Source organism: Girardinichthys multiradiatus, chromosome 23 (genome assembly GCF_021462225.1).
Source record: "Girardinichthys multiradiatus isolate DD_20200921_A chromosome 23, DD_fGirMul_XY1, whole genome shotgun sequence".
Taxonomy (NCBI): domain Eukaryota; kingdom Metazoa; phylum Chordata; class Actinopteri; order Cyprinodontiformes; family Goodeidae; genus Girardinichthys; species Girardinichthys multiradiatus.
Genome location: NC_061815.1, coordinates 6,065,977 through 6,088,792, shown reverse-complemented (window position 1 = coordinate 6,088,792; position 22,816 = coordinate 6,065,977). Strand labels below are relative to the sequence as shown.

At 39.3% G+C, this 22,816-nt stretch overlaps 2 non-coding genes across 2 annotated transcripts; both read right to left on the bottom strand.

Moving 5' to 3' along the window:
- Positions 1–2,019: 2,019 nt before the first annotated feature.
- Positions 2,020–2,091, bottom strand: trnae-uuc. The gene has a single exon. It is a non-coding gene; the product is annotated as a tRNA-Glu (tRNA).
- Positions 2,092–3,415: 1,324 nt separating this feature from the next.
- On the bottom strand, positions 3,416–3,487 carry trnae-uuc. Its single transcript has one exon. It is a non-coding gene; the product is annotated as a tRNA-Glu (tRNA).
- Between the last annotated feature and the right edge of the window lie 19,329 nt (positions 3,488–22,816).

The window sequence follows — 22,816 nt, the reverse complement described above, 5'->3', positions numbered from 1 at the left end:
GATGTCCTCTAAGGTGTTCTCAACGCAATTACATGACATAGTTATGCTGCAATAGGCTTAGGCTGCTGGAGGACATAATGACCACTTTCACCCTCTTTGCTACATTCTCACACTACTCTCCAATTTTGCATTATTTGCTGTTATTTCAGATTCTAACCTTGTTCTCTCTTTTCTCTTCCTAGAAGCTACACCTGGCCTGGCTCTGTGTCTACGTGTGACGCCTTTCTGGAGAGGGGAATTGTCCGAGCTACTGCTGGCAACAACTTAATGCTCACCCTCTACCGATGATCCACATAGCCCTGTCTTTTAGTGTTTAACACTTTCTCTCTCCTAGACATGGCGATTGACTGAGCTTAACTGTAACTAACTGTATGTGCTCTCTTTCAGACTCTAACCTTGAAAACTGGCTCAGAGTGTATCTGTTCTTTCTTTCTAGGTGAAACTATTAAAGGAGCTACATCCATTAACATTTACTTTTCCTTCCCTTAGAACGTACTCCTGGATCAGTGCTTCTTTGTTCTCTTTGTGTCTCTGCTCTGTTGTCTAAAACCCCCAGTCGGTCGTGGCAGATGGCCACTCACACAGAGACTGGTTCTGCTGGAGGTTTCTTCCTGTTAAAAGGGAGTTTTTCCTCTCTGCTGTCGCTACATGCATGCCCAGTATGAGGGATTGCTGCAAAGTCAACGCCAGTGACTGTCCACTGTCTCTACATGCTCATCTGGGAGGAGTGAATGCTGAAAGTCACTGACTGGATGCAATCTGCTGGGTTTCCTTAGACAGAAAAACTTTTATATCTTAATTTTCACTCAAGTGAGAAAAGCTTTACATTTAAAGCCTTATTTTGAAGACCAGCCATGACTCTAAGGCTTCCAAGACACTACCTTTACCTCAGACTACGAGCAGAGTTTCTTTTGGGGATTTGGTCTTACATGTACCATGTACAATTTGTCTTTAATAGAGTTTTTACAGGTCAGTCTTCAGATTTTCGTGGTTTTCATGATTTGCTGAACGTAGCAAGAGGTCTATGATAACGAATAACAACATTGCTTTAAAGACTCATTAACTATGACTCATATATTTTGTTTCAAAGTAGACACAAAATTCAAAGTTTATTCCTAAGCCAGAGCTAAAGTGTAGTCGGCTGTGTTCTAGGATTCCGAGAACTTGCCTTTCACCAAAACTTCAAGCAAAGTTTCCTTTCGAGCTTCGCTCTTTCTTGTGCCTCATAAACGTTGCCACTGTTCAATTGTTAGGATTAATTGTAATGGTTGTACCTGACTGTTGTGAAGTGCCTTGAGATAACGTGTGTTGTGAATTGGTGGTATATAAATAAAACTGAATTGAATAGAACTGAATTTAAATTTAACCAAACGTTGATGCAAAAAGTGTTGTAGAAAAGAAAATGTGAAGTCTAAGCAGTCTCGTGAAGTTACAGTGAATCTTGTGAAATGTAGAAATCTCGTGTACGTCAAGTGAAACACAAATACAATAACATTCTAATTCCCAAAATACCTTCCTACATGTTTCAATGTGTGTCTGAAAGATGCATTTAGAAACCAAAACTGTCTGTTGTTACCATTAGCGTTGAGAGGTCTTGTGAAACCAAATGGCCACCATTCATGCAAAATGAACATAAACAGAAATGTTTAAAATCCTAGAAAATATTGAAGTCCCTGTATAGTTTAGAGGATCTGTGATCAAGTGCTTTGTACAAGATACAAATGAATTACACATGGAAAAGAGGTCAATGGGCATTTTGAGGAGAGGGATGTTTTCTGACCAATGCAATGTAAGAGTGTTCTCAATTTTGTTACACAATAGGAATTACAAATTTTCATTCCACCAAACAACATTGGTTGTTTGTCTTGCCCACCAAACAACATGGGGACAGAATTGTAATCATTATGCCATAAACATATTTGGGATATCTGCATATCACTGACCTCAGCGTACAGGTAAATATTATGAAGGTCAAAGTAACATCACACAACAAGAAACTATAATAGGCCAATAGTACTTTTCCCTGACCGGGAATCGAACCCGGGCCGCGGCGGTGAAAGCGCCACATCCTGACCACTAGACCATCAGGGACAAGCCTTTGTGATGAGTGGGAAGACATTGTGACAATATCTTCCATGCGGGCGGGTCGCCCAAGTAATTGGACAGTGTGGCACCTCAGGTATGATGTGTGTGCATGGTTTTAAAAGTGAGAAAAGCTTTACATTTAAAGCCTTATTTTGAAGAACAGCCATGACTCTTAGGCTTCCGAGACACTACCTTTACCTCAGACTTTGAGCAGAGTTTCTTTTGGGGATTTGGTCTTACATGTGCCATGTACAATTTGTCTTTAATAGAGTTTTTAAAGGTCAGTCTTCAGATTTTCGTGGTTTTCATGATTTGCTGAACGTAGCAAGAGGTCTATGATAACGAATAACAACATTGCTTTAAAGACTCATTAACTATGACTCATATATTTTGTTTCAAAGTAGACACAAAATTCAAAGTTTATTCCTAAGCCAGAGCTAAAGTGTAGTCGGCTGTGTTCTAGGATTCCGAGAACTTGCCTTTCACCAAAACTTCAAGCAAAGTTTCCTTTCGAGCTTCGCTCTTTCTTGTGCCTCATAAACGTTGCCACTGTTCAATTGTTAGGATTAATTGTAATGGTTGTACCTGACTGTTGTGAAGTGCCTTGAGATAACGTGTGTTATGAATTGGTGGTATATAAATAAAACTGAATTGAATAGAACTGAATTTAAATTTAACCAAACGTTGATGCAAAAAGTGTTGTAGAAAAGAAAATGTGAAGTCTAAGCAGTCTCGTGAAGTTACAGTGAATCTTGTGAAATGTAGAAATCTCGTGTACGTCAAGTGAAACACAAATACAATAACATTCTAATTCCCAAAATACCTTCCTACATGTTTCAATGTGTGTCTGAAAGATACATTTAGAAACCAAAACTGTCTGTTGTTACCATTAGCGTTGAGAGGTCTTGTGAAACCAAATGGCCACCATTCATGCAAAATGAACATAAACAGAAATGTTTAAAATCCTAGAAAATATTGAAGTCCCTGTATAGTTTAGAGGATCTGTGATCAAGTGCTTTGTACAAGATACAAATGAATTACACATGGAAAAGAGGTCAATGGGCATTTTGAGGAGAGGGATGTTTTCTGACCAATGCAATGTAAGAGTGTTCTTAATTTTGTTACACAATAGGAATTACAAATTTTCATTCCACCAAACAACATTGGTTGTTTGTCTTGCCCACCAAACAACATGGGGACAGAATTGTAATCATTATGCCATAAACATATTTGGGATATCTGCATATCACTGACCTCAGCGTACAGGTAAATATTATGAAGGTCAAAGTAACATCACACAACAAGAAACTATAATAGGCCAATAGTACTTTTCCCTGACCGGGAATCGAACCCGGGCCACGGCGGTGAAAGCGCCACATCCTGACCACTAGACCATCAGGGACAAGCCTTTGTGATGAGTGGGAAGACATTGTGACAATATCTTCCATGCGGGCGGGTCGCCCAAGTAATTGGACAGTGTGGCACCTCAGGTATGATATGTGTGCATGGTTTTAAAAGTGAGAAAAGGTTGACAGTTACAGCCTTATTTTGAGGAACAGCCATGGCTCCTAGGCTTCCATGATGCTACCTTTACCTCAGACTTGGAGCAGAGTTTCTTTTGGGGATTTGGTCTTACATGTGCCATGTACAATTTGTCTTTAATAGTTTTTGCTGCTCAGTCTTAAGACTTTCTTGGTTTTCATTGTTTGCTGAAGGTAGCAAGAGGTCTATGCTAATGAATACCAACATTGCTTTAAAGACTCATTAACTATGACTCATGTTTTGTTTCAAAGCAGACAAAAAATTCAAAATTTAATCCTAAACCAGAGCTAAAGTGTGGTCGGCTGTGTTCTAGGATTGCGAGAACTTGCCTTTCACCAAAATTCAAAGTTTCCTTTGGAGCTTCTCTCTTACTTGTGTCTCATAACATTTGCCTTTAATAAAGGTCCATGAGGTCAGTGAGGATCTCTTTGGTTCAGACAATCAAGACGCTTTGGATGGCAAACACATTGTTTTGTAGACTGAGATTTGATCAAGCAGAACAACCCCCAGGGATAAGACTTTTTGTAAAGATAGAAGGCATTGTGACAATATCTTCCATTCTGTAGCATTAATTTGGATTAACTTGGAAAGATGAGCAAAACCACTATAATCTGAAACCTTTCTCCCTGTGTGCGTCTCGACATTGGCTATCAGCTGGTAGAATGGTAGGGCCACACCCTGGATGCAGAGCATCCGGCCTCTTAGCCACTAGCAGCCCCAAATCTTGAACAAAGGGTTGTAAAACTTTATGGCAGTAGCTAGGTGGAAAACCCCTATGGGTAATAAAATATTGAAACGAACAATGGAGTTGCCAGGCTACGAGGACCAAACTGTAGTCTGTTTAGAATAAATAACTTTCAAAGTTCAAAGCTTTAACTCCTGGCTGACTGGCAATTAGCAGGACTAACTGTCATCGTTTTAGAAATTAGTTTGACCCACATGCAAATCTCACTCAGGAGACCAGACAAGTTTCAAAGGTTTATTTATAAACACAAGGGGAGTTCCACCGGAACAATGGTTGGTTGGTTCTTCGGGTCCACTGAAGAAAGAAGCAATACTTAGATCAGATCGAACAAACATCCATATGCTTACTTAGATCACTGAGCAGAGCAATTCTGGGGAGTCATACCACTGGGCTTGGGAGTCTATCCAGAAAGCTTGTCCAATATTCGGTCCAGAGATGGCCAGAGTACTCACAGAGGCAGGAGTTAGGAAGGTTAGGAATCGAGCCACAGTCTTGAGATGAATAATCCAAATTCACAAACAACAGTAGAGGGTGCAGGGTGTCCGGGTCCAGTTGCGAAGGTAATAGCCCACACCTCACAAGTTTCTAACAGGAAGCAGTGAAAACAAACACAGACTTAAGTCAGACTGACAAAGTTTCTCTGGCTTGGTGATTACCACTAGGGCAACAATGCTCAGGCAATGAAGGACTGGTGGCAGGCTCCTAAATACTCCTCCCAGGTAAGCTCAATCAGCCGAAGATCAGAAACACCTGTGGAAGAGTTAGTAGTGGCTCCAGGAGGACCTCTGGTGGACAAGCACAGGAATGAACACTCCCAATTCCCAACACTAATGCATCCAAACTTGAGCACAACCTTCCACAGTATTCAGACAGTAAATCACAACATTACCTATCATTGCTTTTTTTTCTAATGTTGGTATGCCATAATGTCTGAATAGCCATAGCTTGACCTGGAACTTGGCATTGTAATGTATGCGCCACTTTGTGTTAGGCTGTCACATTAAATGCAAATGAAACACATTGAAGTTTATAGTTGCAAAATGTTCAAGAAGTAAGATACTTTTATAAGGCACTTGCTAATTTGTTTTAATGTATTTAGACATAAGGCAAAATGTAATATCTCATAGGGAGGGGTTATAGTTTGGTGCACTCAGTTGTTCCTCAATGGAACAGACATTAATGTGTATTTAATATGGCAGATGTTTTCTTTCACACCAGTGTGAATTGCTAAGTGTCAGGATAACCTAATCTTTGCCCGCGCTTTCATTTGTTTACGCCTCGGTTTTCTTTGGCGTCACATTAAACTAAGGCTCTTCATGCCTCCTTGGTGGGCCCATGGTGAAGCCTGATCCAGCCAACCACCCACATAAGTTAATGATCCTCACGCTCATTTCCTTTCCATTCACTCTGTGTCCCATCTGTTTACCTAATTGGCTGTAATTAATTATGTCACACCAAATTAGAAACCTGGTTAGTCATTCAGTAAAAGGAACTATATAAAAGGCCCTCATGTATTTATCAGCTTCAGACAAATCTTAATCTGTGTCTGATTCTTTGTTGTTTCTTTCTCATGCGTGGACTCTTTGTTATGCATGCATGCTCCAAGATGTAGCTTTGACACAGCACAGAACTCTTGGTTTGGCAATAAGGTTTAAAACAGGGTGAGCAGTCTTTAAAGATTAAGTTGAATGGAAATAATCAGCTCAGTCCTCAGTGACTGTCCTCCCTACTACACTTCAGATAATAAGGAGCTGGGGCCTTTCTTTAATTAGTCTGGAGTCATGAGAAAATAGGCATGTTGTTTATTGAATAAAAATTAAGTGAATCATTAAAAAAGTGTATTCGCTAAAGCCTACAACTCAGCATTGGGCTTACCTTGTGGCTCATTCTAGCCTTCCTTAGTGTGTGCTTATATTATCCTTAAAGTAAAATACACAAAGAACTGGAGATAGGAATAGAATTGATTAGAAATATACTTTATTGTCTCTGATATGGATAATTCTAATGTACCAGCAGCAAAGTGGCAGGGAAATGGAAGCATGTAATATCACACAAGGTAAAAATATAACATATTAATAAAAATAAGATGGAAAATTTACAACATGAGAAAGTAATACTGCAAAGTTATTAAAAATAGCATACTCAATAAAAGGAATACAATATAATAAATAGGAATGTGCAACTGAATAGGGTAATTTAAAAAATGTAAAAAATGTGTTTGTATTTTTGTGCATTAAAACAACAGACTCTTTACAAGTGAAAAAAACAGCAAATAACAGTAGGGATGCAAACGAGAAGAAAATAATGCTCCTTTGTGCTACTATGATGTAGCATTCTGTCACTGAAGGAGCTCTCCAGTTCTGCAACAGCTTCATTCATGGGGTGAAGGACATTGTCCAATGCCCCTTTTTCACTGGCTCTATCTGGCCCGGCTCCATTTCACTCCGGCCCGATTTGCAAATGTTTCCTTTACTGTTTTTTTTTGCACCAGTACAGACTGCTGTTAACTGACTGGCCATAGGACCAGGAGAAAAGACAAGGTTTTTGCTGAGGAGGTACTGGGAAAATAAAACTCAAAAGCGACTACAATAACATTAAGGGTCGCAATGGCTGGAGAGCGTCAATAATTTTATAATTTTACTATTTACAAATCATAAACCATGCCTGAAGGCTGAAAGAAAAGAGAAAGGACACATTACCCTTCTGGCTGTATTTAATAACATCCTTAATCAGCTGATCTCTAGGGTTGCACATTTCTGTGTGATAGATGTTACAACATCTAGAAACAAATGTTTTGATTCAAAAATGACATATTTTAAAAACAGAACGATTCAATTGAAACTGTGTAAGAACGATACGATTTGATTGGATTTAATACAATTGTATGGTTTGACATTTTTCCATGTAGTCATAAATCTTTCATTATCAAACAAAATAGCCATTTCTATAAATGTGACATTCTTATAGTATTTTTAAGTTTGTAGAAGACCACATATATATCTAAAATCAAGGCACAGACAAAAATAAAGTAAATAGACAAACAACAGAACCACATGTCAAAGGCATTTTTAGATATTGTTGGGACCCCAGCCATGGGGACAACATAAGAACTTTTCTGGAACTTTCAAAATAAATATTATTAACCTACTTCCAGCACAGCCAGAAACGGGGTAACAGCGGACTTCCCGTGACGTCACTGTCCGAATAAAAACCCCGCTTTTGCAACAAACTGACCTTTTCCACGCAGATCCCCAGAGGAACTGGACAGAGGGACACAGTGCGCTAATGTCTCTTTGCGGGCAAACAGACATAACTCTTCAAACTGGATCCAAGAGGTCATACGATCACGCGATCATATGCACTAGGTTAAGTAGGAATGAATTGCTGTTTGTGTATCCGGTATTCATTCATGAACTGGGGTAATTAAGGTACAACCGTGGCTTGACTTTCTACTGAGGTCCACAGAAGCAAACTGTGTTCCAGAGAGTTCCCAGCAGAGACCCTGTCTCTACGACGCCGAGTGGAGCAGTTTTCCCGGTCTGAAGGAAGGACAACGGGACCGCATCACCGTGGTTACAGGTGTAACGTGCAGTTTGGCCGGCCGACAGAATGAGCCGCCCCTCCCCACAGCTACGGAGGTTAGCTGAAAGTTAACCCTTTGTTCACTGTGGATGCTTCCTTCAACTTCGTCGCCTGGAGATCTTTTCCTCAGCACGGTTCACGTAAGAGGTTGTGTTTTGGGCATGAGTTGACTTATTTTTGTTAATAAATTCCTGTATTTTAAGAAATAGTGTGAATTCATTCCATGTTTGTACAGAGTTTTGCTGTTCAACAATATCAGAGCTTGGCTCATCCCTTTCAATTTTGTCCTAATACCACCACCTTATTGGGCTGGTATTCACAGCACAACCCTTAACAGACACAAATATTATTTAATAAAATATTAATATTAAATACTATATTCATATTTATAATCACAACAATATGTACCAAAAAAGACCTGCTGAATGAAATTTTTTTTGTTTTTGTTTTATGGGATCAATATGAAAATGAGAAAATAAAGAATAAATTTAAAAAATATATATCAAAAAGAACAGCAGTCTTGGCCATCATTTCAATCAATTCAAATAAATAAATAGTGCAAAGCCCCTGAAATAATGCCAAAATTTGTCAAAAAAGCAGCAAAAAACTGTCCAAGCACAGATACTTAAATAACATTAAGCAATGCAATGAAAATACTGTGCTAGGTTGGAAAAGTAAACAATCCCATACTCAGAATGTCATAATTTAATTACTTATTCAGTCTAGTCTTTGAACTCCACAAGTATAGGCTACAATAGTAACAGTGCAACATTTCAGCATGAGCAGTGTTTTGAACACTTAAGGTAGGTAACAAAAGTGCAACATTAAAAGTAAACAATTACAAAGCAAAAACAGTAAGAGGCAACCCTAGAAAAAGGTTTATCAGTGGTTTAAAACAGTCAGTGTTGAATTTAAATTGACTTAGGGAGAAGTGCTTTACATAAAAGATTGCAGGAAATACATACTTGTGTAAAAAACAAAACTGCTGCTCTTGATCTAGGAAGGTAGTCTGAACTAAACTAATGTCCTGCATTTCTACATTCACATGTGTAAGGTTAATCTGACTAACAAGTTAGCAATTATCTTTGCTTTTACATCAAACACAGAGTAGTTCACTTCCTTATGATTGTGCTTTGTTCCCTATTTTGTTTTCATCATAATCACTGTCATCTTTTTGGGGCAGATTTTTCTTAAAGAAAATATACTGATCCAAATACACTGATCCACATGTTTGAGTAGACTGCACTTTGTGGAAACAATATCTCCTGCATTGCTGAAAACCCTTTCAGATGCCACACCGGTGGCCGGTATGCAGAGATGACCTTTTAGCCAGAGATGACAGCAGTGGCAAGTCCTGTTGCTCTTTCCACCACTGTAGTGGTTATTTTTTTTTCAGGGGCAAAGGATCACGCTCTCTGTACCTCTTGGCTTCTTCTTTGGCCTGGCCCTTACAGATCTAGCTGAAATCCTTACTTCAAAGTCTTCTCCCAACAACTGGTCCAGCGATGGCATTTTCTTCTTTTTACAAGGTTTATCATCTGAAATAGAAAACAATTACCATACCATGATGTTTTTTTTTTAACTGACTTTACCATTTTATGTATAAATCTTCATCTGATGTTCAGAATTAATTTATGTAGCGACTCTTGTGTGCATATGTAAAAGTATCATTATCATCATCATGATTATTTTTTAACTCTTTCTTTGCATGCAGATTCTCTCATTATAGTGCATGTGTTTTATGCTGATACTATGACTGTGGCACAGGTTTAAGACATAGTCAACTCTTTCTTGATCACACATTCATCTTGGGTCTGTGGTGTATCAGATGTCCGGATCTCCATTTGCAGGTTCAGTGTGACATGGATCAGTCTGCACTGGACCTCTCTGAATTGAATCCCCCGTTACTTAGAAATAAAAGAAAAATTACAAATAGTGTACAGTATCCAGTGTAAACATTGAACACAGTTAAATAAACAGTAGTTAGAATAAATCTAGTGACAGCAATAAAGCACAGCAGTCTGTAAGTGATAGAATAGACTGTAATATGTTTTTTGACTACATTTGGGGATTTACCTTGTAATGCAGGGATGTTGCTTCTGCTTATATGCTTGTAAATGTCCTCTCAGCATCATGGTTACTGAAGAAGGGCAGGGACTTAAAACAGGGGTACAGAGCTGCTGCAGCATGGAAGAGATCATCGAGGCCTGTGTAGTGTTTCTTCAAGTCATTCTTGAACGCCTGCTTCATCTCTCTGATTAACACTGAGTCTTTATCTGATGGCTCAAAGTTCTTTTTAGGCTTTGCTTTTACAGGAAGAATCATTGAGAGTGAGGGTCGCTTGTCTTCAGACATGCTTGTGGTCACAAGTTTGACCGGGGTCGTCAGCTTCAATGTTGCAGAAGTTATTGCCCTTGAGTGTATTCACCTCTTCTCATTTTATGAGGTCCCTGGACATAAGTGGGACAGAAATTGCAGGATGTTGCTTCAAAACACATTCAAGCATGTCATGGGAGCTATTCCACCGCGTGGATACATCTTGGATGAGTTTGTGGGACGGCAAGGCCAGCTGTTTCTGTTTCTCTTTAAGGATATTTGCTGTTCTCACACTATGGTGAAAAAATGCAACCGCTTTCCTCACTCTAGATTAATAGTGTGTGCAATGCACAAGAGGTGAGGGGTCATCTCTGCTTCCACTCCAGCTAATACCATGTTTGTGGCATTGTCTGTCACCAGGGCTGCATCTTTATCAAGAAGGTTCCAGTCAACACATGCCTGTTTTCTATGAAAATGAAGAAAGGAAAGGAACTCAGTCCCTCCTTCAGTGGGACCCGACCTGGCCCACTGGGGAAATCCCTGCATCCTGTCAGAGGGAGTTCCCTTCAGCAGACCAGCATCACGCGTCTCAGTGTTCACAGACGCATCCCTGTCAGGATGGGGAGGAACGTGTCAGACTCAGGCGGTGGGAGCACAGTGGCCAGACCACATGTCTCTCCACATAAACGTGCTGGAGCTTCTCACAGTGTGGAAGGTGACACTCTGCTGCGGGATCAGCATGTTCTGATCCACACAGACAACAGAGTGGCAGCAGCGTACATAAATTGCCAGGGAGGTGTGCGCTTGGCTCAGCTGCTAAACATTTCCAGGCGGCTGCTGCGCTGGTTGCGCATGAACCTGCTCTCCATCAGAGCAGTGTACATCCCCGGCGTCCTGAACAGAGGAGCGGACATCATGTCCATAGGTGGTCCTCGTCCCGGGGACTGGAGTCTCCACCCCGAGCTGATTGTTCAGATCTGGAGCAGGTTTGGGAAAGCAGCAGTGGATCTTTTTGCCACACGGGAGAACGCACAATGGTAGTTGTGGTTCTCACTGAGTGGTTCTCACTCAGCGGCGCACGAGCCGCCTCTACCACAGCGTCATACACATGAAAGTGGGCAGCCTTTTAGCGCTGGTGTGCAGAGAAAGGCGTAGAGCCCATTTCATGTCCATTAGGCTGCGTGTTGTCATTCTTTCAGCCTTCATGAGGGTTTTGGTGACAGAACGGTCTTTAACCACCCGCTGATGAAGCGAATTCTGCGGGGTGTACAAACACAGACCCGTGTCACGCCCTCTAGTCAGTTAGCAGCTTCCCTTAAGAGATCTGTCTCCACGTTCCCTCCTGAAGATTTTTTGACCTGCTCTGCTCATCATTACACTGTTACAGTTCGGAACCTTTGTTTTCCTATTTACAGCAGCAGGTCTGTTATCTCAGCCTTTTCCTGACCAGAGATATTCTTCTCTTGTGATACGCAGGACGCTTGGAATGCGTAATTATGCATTCAGAAGGCTGAGTTTGGTTTTATTATATGCGAGCAGATGCTTCAGTTTGTGGTCTGGATGGACCCAGTGAGGCATAGACTACGTCCTGCTTCGCCTTTAACCCACTAGCGATATCCTTAAAGGGCGAAGCCTATACGAAATAGAACATTGGTTACGTACTGTAACCCCAGATTCTATGAGTATAGGCGCAGCCCTTTAAGCTCTGGGCCTCTCTGGTTCCTGAATGGCTGAAGAAAAAAGCTATTTGGGAGCCGTTTGCCCGGTCTCACCGTAATTTATACAAACCGGGGTGGGGCCCACACAGCAGGTGGGCGTGGACTAAAGTTTTCAGTGCTGCTCTGTACGCGAAGGGATAAACCCACTAGCGATAGCCTTAAAGGGCTGCGCCTATACTCACAGAATCTGGGGTTACAGTACATAACCAACGTTTTTAGTGGGGAAAAGCCATGTACATTGCAGATAGGCAGGCTAATAATGCTAACCAACCAATAGGGAGAGATTGACCCCTGAAGACACAGCCCCTCCTAATTTGCATACTGAGGCAAAAATTGCATACAGAAATGTTAAAAGGCGAAGCAGAAATAAATAGGATGGAAGAAATAAATAGAGTAAAATAATATAAAGGAAGAAATAAAGTATTAAAACATACACATAAATAATTTCATAAAAAAAGTAATTAATAAATAAAGTTGACAATTATAATGGGTAATAAATAAATAAGGTGATAATTACAAAGGTGAATAAAGAAACTAATTAAAAGAAATATACATTCATGTCTCATCTCATTATTAAATTACTACCTACATTTATTTATTTACCGTATTTTTTGTGCATTTAATTGTATGCTTATTTAATTATTAAGCATTTATTTATTTTCAAATATGTAAAAATTGGTTCTCATAACAAAGTACCTTAAAGGCACAAAAAAATTAAACAAAAGCATATTTTTATAGTGTATCTGTAATGATTTTACACTTAACAACACAAAAATAATACATAGTACTCCATTTTACTAATTTGGCTCAGTTCTCTGACTAGTTTTTCATCACAATATACAACACATAGTGGTGCGTTAGCTTTTAGCTTGCACATGTGAAAGTAGTATTTTGCTAGCTTTCCACATTAACTAACTCACCGGAGTTTAAAAGATACATAAACACACTCCACTCAGCTGAAATGGATGCAGAAATACTCTACAGTTCTGAAAGATAAGCAACATCAACTTAAAACTCGTCAAAAGTAGTTTTTACACTTTTCTCAGCTCAATCTGTACTCTTATCTCTCCTTTGCGTGTCGGCTCAGTCACATGCAGCATGAGCACATGACGCATTCAGGGGAATTAGGAAAATTGTGATGTGTTCAAAGCTTTTTTGGCAAAAAACATTAGTAACCATTTCTTTATATGGATTATACAGTATTAAAGATTACAGCTACCTTGGTTTAATGGACTGACTTAAGATATTGTTCCTAATATGTCACACTTAGCTTTTCAGGTTTTCATAAATAAAAATAGTTTTACATCCCAAAAAATGGAAGTTGTTTTTTTACAGTGCAGTTGAGCTGAAACAGTCTTCTTCAGAGCTTCTTCAGTCTCCTCACACCGTATTTTCACTTTGCATTTTACAGATGATTCTCTGTGTACAAGGGGTTGATACACAGGCCAGAAAATCAACCAGGTTGTGATCTGTTTTATTGTCTCTGGCGCAACGAGACAATGTTTGTGGCGGCTGAAAGTGAATATGAAGTGTAGGCATGCGTTTAATAACTGCAAGTACCAGAATATAAAATGTAATATTTTTCGCCTGAAATTGTTCACATTTTAAGTTAATGTAAGCATTAATTATAAGCAAGTTTAATTTCAATGCAGTTCCAATGATCATAGCACTTTAAGTTTTACTTTAACAAAAAAAAATACACATTTCCCTAAGACTGTCTTTTGATGCAAACCTAACTTAGAGGAGTGTGAACTTTATTATTTTTCATAGTTTATGCAGACAGCTCTGCAGGAGAGACTACAGCTCCAGATTTGGATGCAGTTTCCCGAAAGCTCCGTGATCCTCTTTACCTGTCCTGCCATCCTCTACTCCACTGTATACACATCTTCTACTTTGCATATATATTTGTTTTGATTAGACAGTCAAGGTATCAATTCCTTGTACGTCTGGAATTATTATGATTATTATGATTATCTGTTTTTTGTTCTAAAAAAATAAATGGTTTGCTAAGATATTTTCCTGTTGTTATCTGATATGACTTCACCTAATGATAATAAAAGAAAAATAAGTGTGTTAAACAGTGTTTAGTAGTTATTTCTAAATGAATCATGCATTTGTAAAGCAATAACTATGGCCTGAAACTGGTTGGTAAAAAAATAAATATAAAATAATGATTTAAACTTTTCCTGCTTATGGATCCAGTGGAGCTTAAGGAATAATGGAAGAAATTAATCAACTGTACAACTCTAAAGCTGCTCATCATCTATTATTTATCAGTTGAAACAAAAACAATATTTATTAACTTATAGTCTTTTAAAAGAGTAATGCCATTTGCTGGACTAGTGTAGTGCAGTTTTCTTCCCAACTTCCCCATACATCATTAGGCTGATTTAAATACATGGTCTGTGGTGATTCTGAGCAATGGAAACAGAACATACAGAATTCTCTGGGATTACTTTTAGCCGGAAAAAATCAAAGCATGAGGCTTTAAGGTCCGGTGGCTTTTGCTGGTAACAGCTTTTTAACTGCTTTTAACAGTTAAAGTGGAACTAAACCTGATGTAAAAGCATAATCTCGCCCCAAACAAACTTGGCAAAATTGCCATCAAAATGGGAAGTGCAAAGTGTCACTGAGGGGCACGGCCAAGAGTGGGGATGAGTGGAGAGGCTTAAGCCAGGGTGTGGTTAGGAGGACGAGGGAAAGCGGCAGCTAGCTTAATTTGACATACTGAATTGTGGCAGGAAAACTCGTAGGTCACCACAGATAGATATTTTGAGGATTTTCACCCCCCCTCTTCACCAGAGGTTAAGGGTGGCTTTATGGAGCCCAGTAGGCCTGAGCCTTATAAGTTCAAGTCGCTGGCTCAAAGCGCTGACTCTTTAAACTCTCAGAGTTGCACCTTTTATCATTCCGAAACACAGCTAGAGCCCCTCCTCTCTTCTTACTGCTCTGCTTGGTACAGTCAGTCTGGGGTAAATGAAAATTGTCTATACTTATGTGTGTGTCCAGAGTTAGCGTGGTTAGCCATATCTCAGTCAACATAATCAATAACTCTTGATAGGCCTGGTGATACCGGGGTAGGGCCATATATAAGAGAAGTAGAAAACTTACTGAGTAGTGGAGAAATGCATACAGTACTTTCCAAAATCATTCAGAGAGGAAATACTACACACTGTAGAGTTAGATAATTAATGGTAATGTTTGAAGACGGATTTCCTTTCCATGGTATCGAGAATTTTGTTCACATTAGAGAAGATCTCAGTAGTGTAGTTTCTTTGAACTGTGTTCCTGTAATGATATACATTACCTCAAATGACTGAAGTATCAAAGTAATTGATATTTTGATTTAAGAATTCATTTCTATTATTTCAGTCACTTTGTGCTCCAGTACCCAGATGTACTCCAGAGGCATCAAAACACACCATTAATATGATGCTGCTGACTGTCAAGTATGGTACTTTACAGTTGGTACAGTGTTGTTAGATCTGATGGTATCTGCTTAACTCCTGCAAACATATTTCTTATTATGTGGTGAAATAGTCTAACCCTTTACTCTTTTGACCTCCATTTGGCTTGTTCATGTTGGCAGCCAGATATTATAATTCAATTCAGTTCAATTCAGTTTATTTACATAGTGCCAATTCACAACACATGTCGTCTCAGGGCACTTTCCAAAGTCAATACAATCTAATCATACAAATTTCAAGTTGGGTACACACAGTCCAATTAATCCTAACTATCAAATAGTGCAGTGAGATTCAGGTTATTATTCAAATTGGTTAAAATGTTTTTTCTCTCTTAGGGACCCCAGCAGATTGCAAATTGTAGTCAGTGACTTGCAGCATTCACTCCTCCTGGATGACCATGTAGCAACAGTGGACAGTCGCTTGCATTGACTTTGCAGCCATCCCTCATACTGAGCATGCATATTTCTGTCGAGCTTGAAGGTGTGCATTTGGAGCAGCATTTTGGCCTCCATCCGTCAGTTCATATTTATGTTTAACTGGCATCTTGTGCGCAGAAACAGTTGGGTTCTAATATCTTCCAGTGTATCATAGATATAAGCCTAGGCCAGGTTACTGAGTTGTTTTTGAGTATGTGATCTTATGGTGAGACTTTTTGGTGAGATGGTTAAAACGTGGTAACAATTGAGTGTTCCAGCTTGACAGTGATCCAAATCTCACATCAAAACATGTTTTGAACTAGATAAAACTAGGCTGGCATTGAGTTTCTGAAATCACCCCGACCAAAGGAACAAATTGTGTTGTATAATGTGCCTTGAGAAAGTATGTGGTGCTTTCAGATTACAGATTAGTTTCAGATCATAAAAAAATAAATCTTAATATCTGACAAAGATACCCTGAGTATATACGAAATGTAGATTTCAAATAATGATATAATTTATTAAGAGAAACCAACCTGACCCATGTATAAAAGTAATTGTCCCCTAAACCTAATAACTATTTGTGCCACCCTTGGTGGCTGAACGTGCAAATATCGTTTTGTGTTAACTAGTAGAATTGTTCTAATGTAGCCACAATGGAGGGTTTTGATGGTAACAAACCTGTTGAAGGAAACAGAACAGCATCAGAATCAGACTTAAGTCTGGACTTCAACTAGGCCCCCTCTAGTACCACCATTTTTCTTCTCCTCCCTACTTGACTCAGGCACACACAGTGCTGGTAGATGAATGCGCCATCCCCCAGAGTAGAAGTTAATCTAATATATTATAATATTTATAAAGCATCCAATTGGTCATGATTTAATCATGGTTATTACACCCACACAGACACACACACACACACACACACACACACACACACACACACACACACTTAAGCACTATGTTCAAATCATGTGCAGATTCAGCAGATGTGAGTACTGAAGGGAGGGCACATTGGCATGTTTATCAAGGAACTGCTCAACATCTCAACCAGACCAGAATAGATAAAATGACATTGTTTTACACAACTTAAAAAGCTTTCATAATAGAATCTTCCAAGATATTCATTGATACTGTTTTTGAAATACAAATCTGGGCTGCTTACAAATGACCATGTAGATCAGAGGGCTGCTACACAAAACCAGAATTAAGAAATCCAGGATAAGAGATAAAGCCAGGCTTGACCTAGCATGATCAGTACATCCTGACTTTATTTGTTTAACAAAGGTCAAGCTAGGCTCAACAGGTGCGGCTCTGTCAAGCCAGATGTAAGTAATCTAGCTAAATGCGTGTCTGCAGCTTCTTCAAAAGGCCATAAGACCGATCACAGATTCACTGATGCCGCACTGCAGAAAGTAAGAGCACCGTACTTCACTCCCAGTGAGCAACGTATTTTGATGGAGGCTTCTGAAGAATTAAAACCAATTATACTAAAAAAAGGAAAACACTGCTGCTATTATACAGAAGCGAGAAACCCCTTGGCAAACAATAATGGATCGACTGAATGTGTAAGAAGCCTAAAATATAAATTTCCTAAAAGTTGTCTAAGGCAACGAGAGTTTGACAAGTAACTCCTTGAACACTATGGATAGACCTGGTGCTCCTTCCTCTCTTTTCTTCCCTTCCCCCCCTCCTCCAACTTCTCCATCCTTTAATAGTAGCATAGATATTTCAAAAACAAAAGAAGATTTTTCACACAGGATTCACAAATAATTTGAAAAACTCTTACAACTCTTGTTTGAATGATAAGTAGTCAGAAGTTTAATGTATTATTCTAGCCAAACCCTGATCTGTAGAAGTAGATTATGTGATTTTTGTTGTTTTTCTTTTTCTAGTTTGCTGTCTATGATTTTCTTCTGTAAATGCATGTAATTATATATTACTTGGATTAATAATACATTTATTGTTTGATTCAAACAGTAGCCTGGGTGACATTTCTCTTAGAGCTTAAAGTGTGTTTATCCCTGATAGAGACAGATTATGGTGCCAAGAAATTTATTAATTTCTGAACTTTTTAATTGTATTTGTTAAAGACCATGTAATTTTCCTTGTACTTAAACTTAGAATTGAAGAGTGGTGTTAATTTTATAATTTGAGCATAAGGTAAATTGTTTTTACCTTACACATATATGCCACCTAAAGCCACAATGTCCTTACTTAGTAGACAACCACTAGCTTCAAAGCTTCAGTACCTGAAGGGATCTTTTGAAATATATGTGCATCTTAACTATTTCTTCATTATTAGTTAGTGGAAAGCCAGATGTAATGCTACAAGCTATGTAGCAATGAATACAGATCCACAAAGACAACTATAACTCCAAAACATAGCATCAACTGAGGAATATTCTGCCCCCAAAGTCAGAGAAATTAAACACATGAAGGCCCGAACAAGTAATCCAGATGAAAAATAACCACAGAGAAACCTATTCTCAGCAGCTATCATTTAATCATATTTGATTCATGCAGCTGCAGTTGCAGTGGTTGGAAAAGGATTTACAGCTTTCATAATGTGTCATGTTCACTGGGGTCACTTTCCAATGTCTCTCAGATGCAGCAAGACGGTCCAGCGTTTGACTCCCGGCTAGGGGTCTTTCTGCATGGAGTTTGCATGTTCTCCCCGTGCATGCGTGGGTTCTCACCGGGTACTCCGCTTCCTCCCACAGTCCAAAAACATGACTGTTAGGTTAATTGGTCTCTCTTAATTGCCCGTAGGTATGAATGGGTGTGTGCATGGTTGTTTGTCCTGTATGTTTCTGTGTTTCCCTTCAATGGATTGGTGACCAGTTCAGGGTGTACCCTTCCTTTCGCCCATAGACTGCTGGAGATAGGCAGCAGCTCCCCCATGACCCACTATTGAATAAGGGGTATAGAAGATGAATGAATCATGTCTTTTAGACTGTGTTTATTCTGAGTGAGTCGGTGGGATGAGAAAATGCCATGTTCAACACGTCCACTGTTCACATTGCTGCAGGGGGAAGCCTTTTCAGAACAGGTACAATGTGCTTTTGTGGAAGTGAACAAGAAGGAGGAAAGTGATTTAAGGAAATTTCTTCCAGACGATCATGTTGAAAAACAAAAAAAACAGGTGCTTGTGTGTCAACCACCTCGAAGCCTGACGCACACATAGATGCTTGCACACATACATATATTTGACTTGGACTCAGGGTGTTTGTGAAATTTGATAAAGTCAGAAATGTGCCAAGGGTGAAAGAATTGTCATCTCTGTGTGCTTGATTGTGTGTCATTAAATATATTTGTGTGTCCACAGATGACTAAGCTTTCTTTCATTCTATTTTTGTTACCTCATTTACCCATCTTTAACTCTCTATTTATCCTATCTATTTTGCATGCTTTCTTTATTTTGCCTCCTTCTGTGCTAATATCCCAAAGGCCAGTTCCATTTCTTTCTTTTGCTTCCCATTCATCTCTCTAAAGGAAACAAGAGAGCATACAAACCCAAGATTTCCTCTGTGAACAATAAAATATATTTGTATTGTTACAATATTACCCAATAGACGTCAGAGTTTAAACATGTTCTTAAAGCAGTGTTATTTATTACAATAATCAGCTTGCACAGTTTAACCAGGGGAAAGGCCAGGAGTGTGTGATACACAGAAGCCGCACCCCTACATGTCCATTGCTTTGCTCCCTCATATGAGAAATTTCCTGCTGATAAACAACTAATGTTAAATATACATATTAGTGTGAAATGACTGAACATAGTTCAGGTAAATCCATCTATTCACAAATGAAAGGACTATTGCACTTCATTAAACTTGACTCAAGCTGAGTTTACCTGGCAAGAGGAGGACTGGTGAAGGAGGCCACCAGCAAACCTACAACCAGTCTGAAAACGTTAATAACTTCAGTGGCGTACCCCCAGATTCCACATCCTCTGCTTCTGTATGTGTCCGTTCCTTTCCAGACCACCTCCGTGTGTATGTGAAAAGCAATGCATACTACATCCAAGGTAACTCCGTCGAGCTCCGTTCCAAGTTCCTTGGAGCCCAAAAAGAGAATGTGCGAGAGGTAGGAGTTACAAAATTTCAGCGTTTCTGAATAAAATATAACTATTTAGATCAATACATATATATATTGTCATAGATGGGGATTTTTGTGGACCAAAGTGCAGAGACAGGCGAGGAGACGGCAAGGCGAGCTGAACGAAGATTTATTTAAATCCTAACCTTGGCAAAACAGAAGGCTGGCAGATAGGGTGAAACGGAGTCTTACAGGAGTCCAGGTGAAAAAGGAGTGGTTTGCATCGAATGTTTAAATAAAACGGTTAACTTTATTGCGGTGACATTTGATGTATTTAATATGTGGTTGACGATCTCTATTTATCTAACTTTGACAAACTGGATGTTCTTGGGGTTCTTTATCCTGTTTGCTACGATTGAAATTGTGGAACTTGACCCAGCTGGAGCCAGATTGCCCGAAACTGAACAGAAAATTGGACTTATTCCGTAATTTGATGGTGAACGACAAGTCCAGTCAAGTTTATTTATATAGCGCTTTTCAGCAACAAGGCACTCAAACAACAGAGAGTGGGTCTGTCAATGGTGATGTTCGGAGTAGTCATGGAGAATGTGGAACCGTTCTTTTTAATTAACATAACAACGGAGTTGCTCCATCAGTCGGACGTGAACAAAACAGATCAAGTATGAAGTATGTGGAATCTGGGGGTAAGATAGGAGAGACTGTACCAGAGGGCTGTTTCACAAAAGCAGAATTAAGAAATCCAGGATAAGAGATAAAGCCAGGCTTGACCTGGCATGATCAATGCATTCTGACTTTATCCGTTTTACAAAGGTCAAGCTAGGCTCAAGAGATGCGGCTCTGTTAAGCCAGGTGTAAGTAATCCAGCTAAATGCGCATCCGCAGTTTTCTTCAGAAGGCCATGAGATCAATCACAGGTTCACTGATGCTGCAATGGATAAAGCGAGAGCATCTTACTTCACTCCCAGTGAGCAACATATTTTGATGGGACTTATGAAGAATTAAAACCAATTAAGGAAAAACTGCCGCTATTATAAAGGAGTGAGAAAGGGCTAGGCAAATAACAGCGGATGGACAGAATGCTTAAGTAGCCTAAAATATACATTTCCTAACCACTTCGCTTAACTCAAAATGTCATAATCATAATCATACCATTCAAGATGTCAGGTTCAAACCACCTAACAATATGTATAACAACACAAAAAGTATAGAGAGAGACAAAGTATTAGTTATTTTACTTGCACGAGGAGAACGGTCAGAGATGTGTTCAGTTACAGATCTCCCAACTGCTCTGAAGCCATATATCCGACTGCACTCCTCTTTTTATTGTCTTTGGGGGTCCCTAGTTTACAAAAACATTATTCTCTAAAGGATGGGAAAACAACAGCTGCATCGCGAACAGGTCATAAACAGCTTTATCCTTTAACAACACATTTCCACAATCTCCTCCATCTTCCCAGGATCAGTTGTGCCTTTTGTTCAGTGCAATCAGCCTTCATCTTTATGATGAGACGGTTTAGCACAGAACGAAGGCAGGGAATACTACAACATCCACACAATGTCAAAATTGCAGCAAACACTGCAAAGGAAATTATTACTGATGATACTAAAATTTTATACTTCCCAAACACACCAACCAGGAGTCCAACATCGAGGTGTCTACTCCAGAAGGCTCCTTCATTTTGCCATTTAGAGATCTCAAAACTTCTATGGCTTTTGTTTGGCTACCATCAGTCAGCACCAATGTGGTTAGGTGTGAATGTGCAACATTTTTCTCCAAAAATAGCACTAACTTCTCCTTTTTCAGCTAACAACATGTCCAAAGCAATTCTATTCTGGAATGCCATCAGGGAAGTTGAAGCCAATCGGTCATGGACAGTTCAAACCCGCTTTGTGTCCAATTTCCTAGTTTTTGTACATTGTAATGGATATAGTTGATCCTGTCTACGTTTCTGTTCAAAGTACAGCACCAACAGATACTTGATTCAAATCTTGCAGCTACTTAATTTATATTCATCTGTAGCATCTATGTATGTAGAGTCTCCCTCAGTCTGCCAAGCTACTTCTCTGCACTTCCTATCACGCCAATCATGTGGATTTAACACTAGATAGTCCATCTGTTACTTCATCTACTAACATAGGATATAACCATAAAGTAATTAAGCACAGAGTCCTGTTACTTTTGAAGGTAATCAATCAAACAACCACCACCAAATGTCTCCTCTAGAGACTAGTTTAAAACACTTATTTACTTTTACAATTGTAGTACACCATACTGCAATGAGATTCCCCAATTTATTACCTCTCTCTGTCATAATTATACATGTATAGTGTCCAGTGGTGACTCGCTTATGGAAAACTGATTTATCCTCATCTGCTCTAATTACAGGAAAAACAGAATCCTTGTGTTGACACATTTCATTAGGATTAGTTTGATTCATTACTTCCATCACACAGAGTTGTGGTATCACAGCTGGAATTATTTGTAACAAAAACCTGGGACCCATACACACAACACAATCTCTTTTAGTACTCTTTGCTGTACCATCCATAACCAATTATTATTTGTTCCTAATACTCCAGTAATAACCTGGAACTTAGTCATCTGTGGTTAACTTTCCTAACATAATTTTTACTCTTTTCGCTTTGTTACTTGGATTGCATTATCAGCTTTATGGAACTTTTGATGACTAGCATAAGCAGTGGTGCCCCACTCTGGTGTCCAATTGTTTCTTTCATCAGCTACCATCATGGACCATGAGGTGTCTCTTCTGTCATTAGTTAAGTACCATTTATAACTTCTATAATCCTGTCCTTTCCGTCCTCGTTTGGTCAAGCTAATGAGTGGGATCAGCACCACAGCTATGGTTTTAGATTTCACGCCCA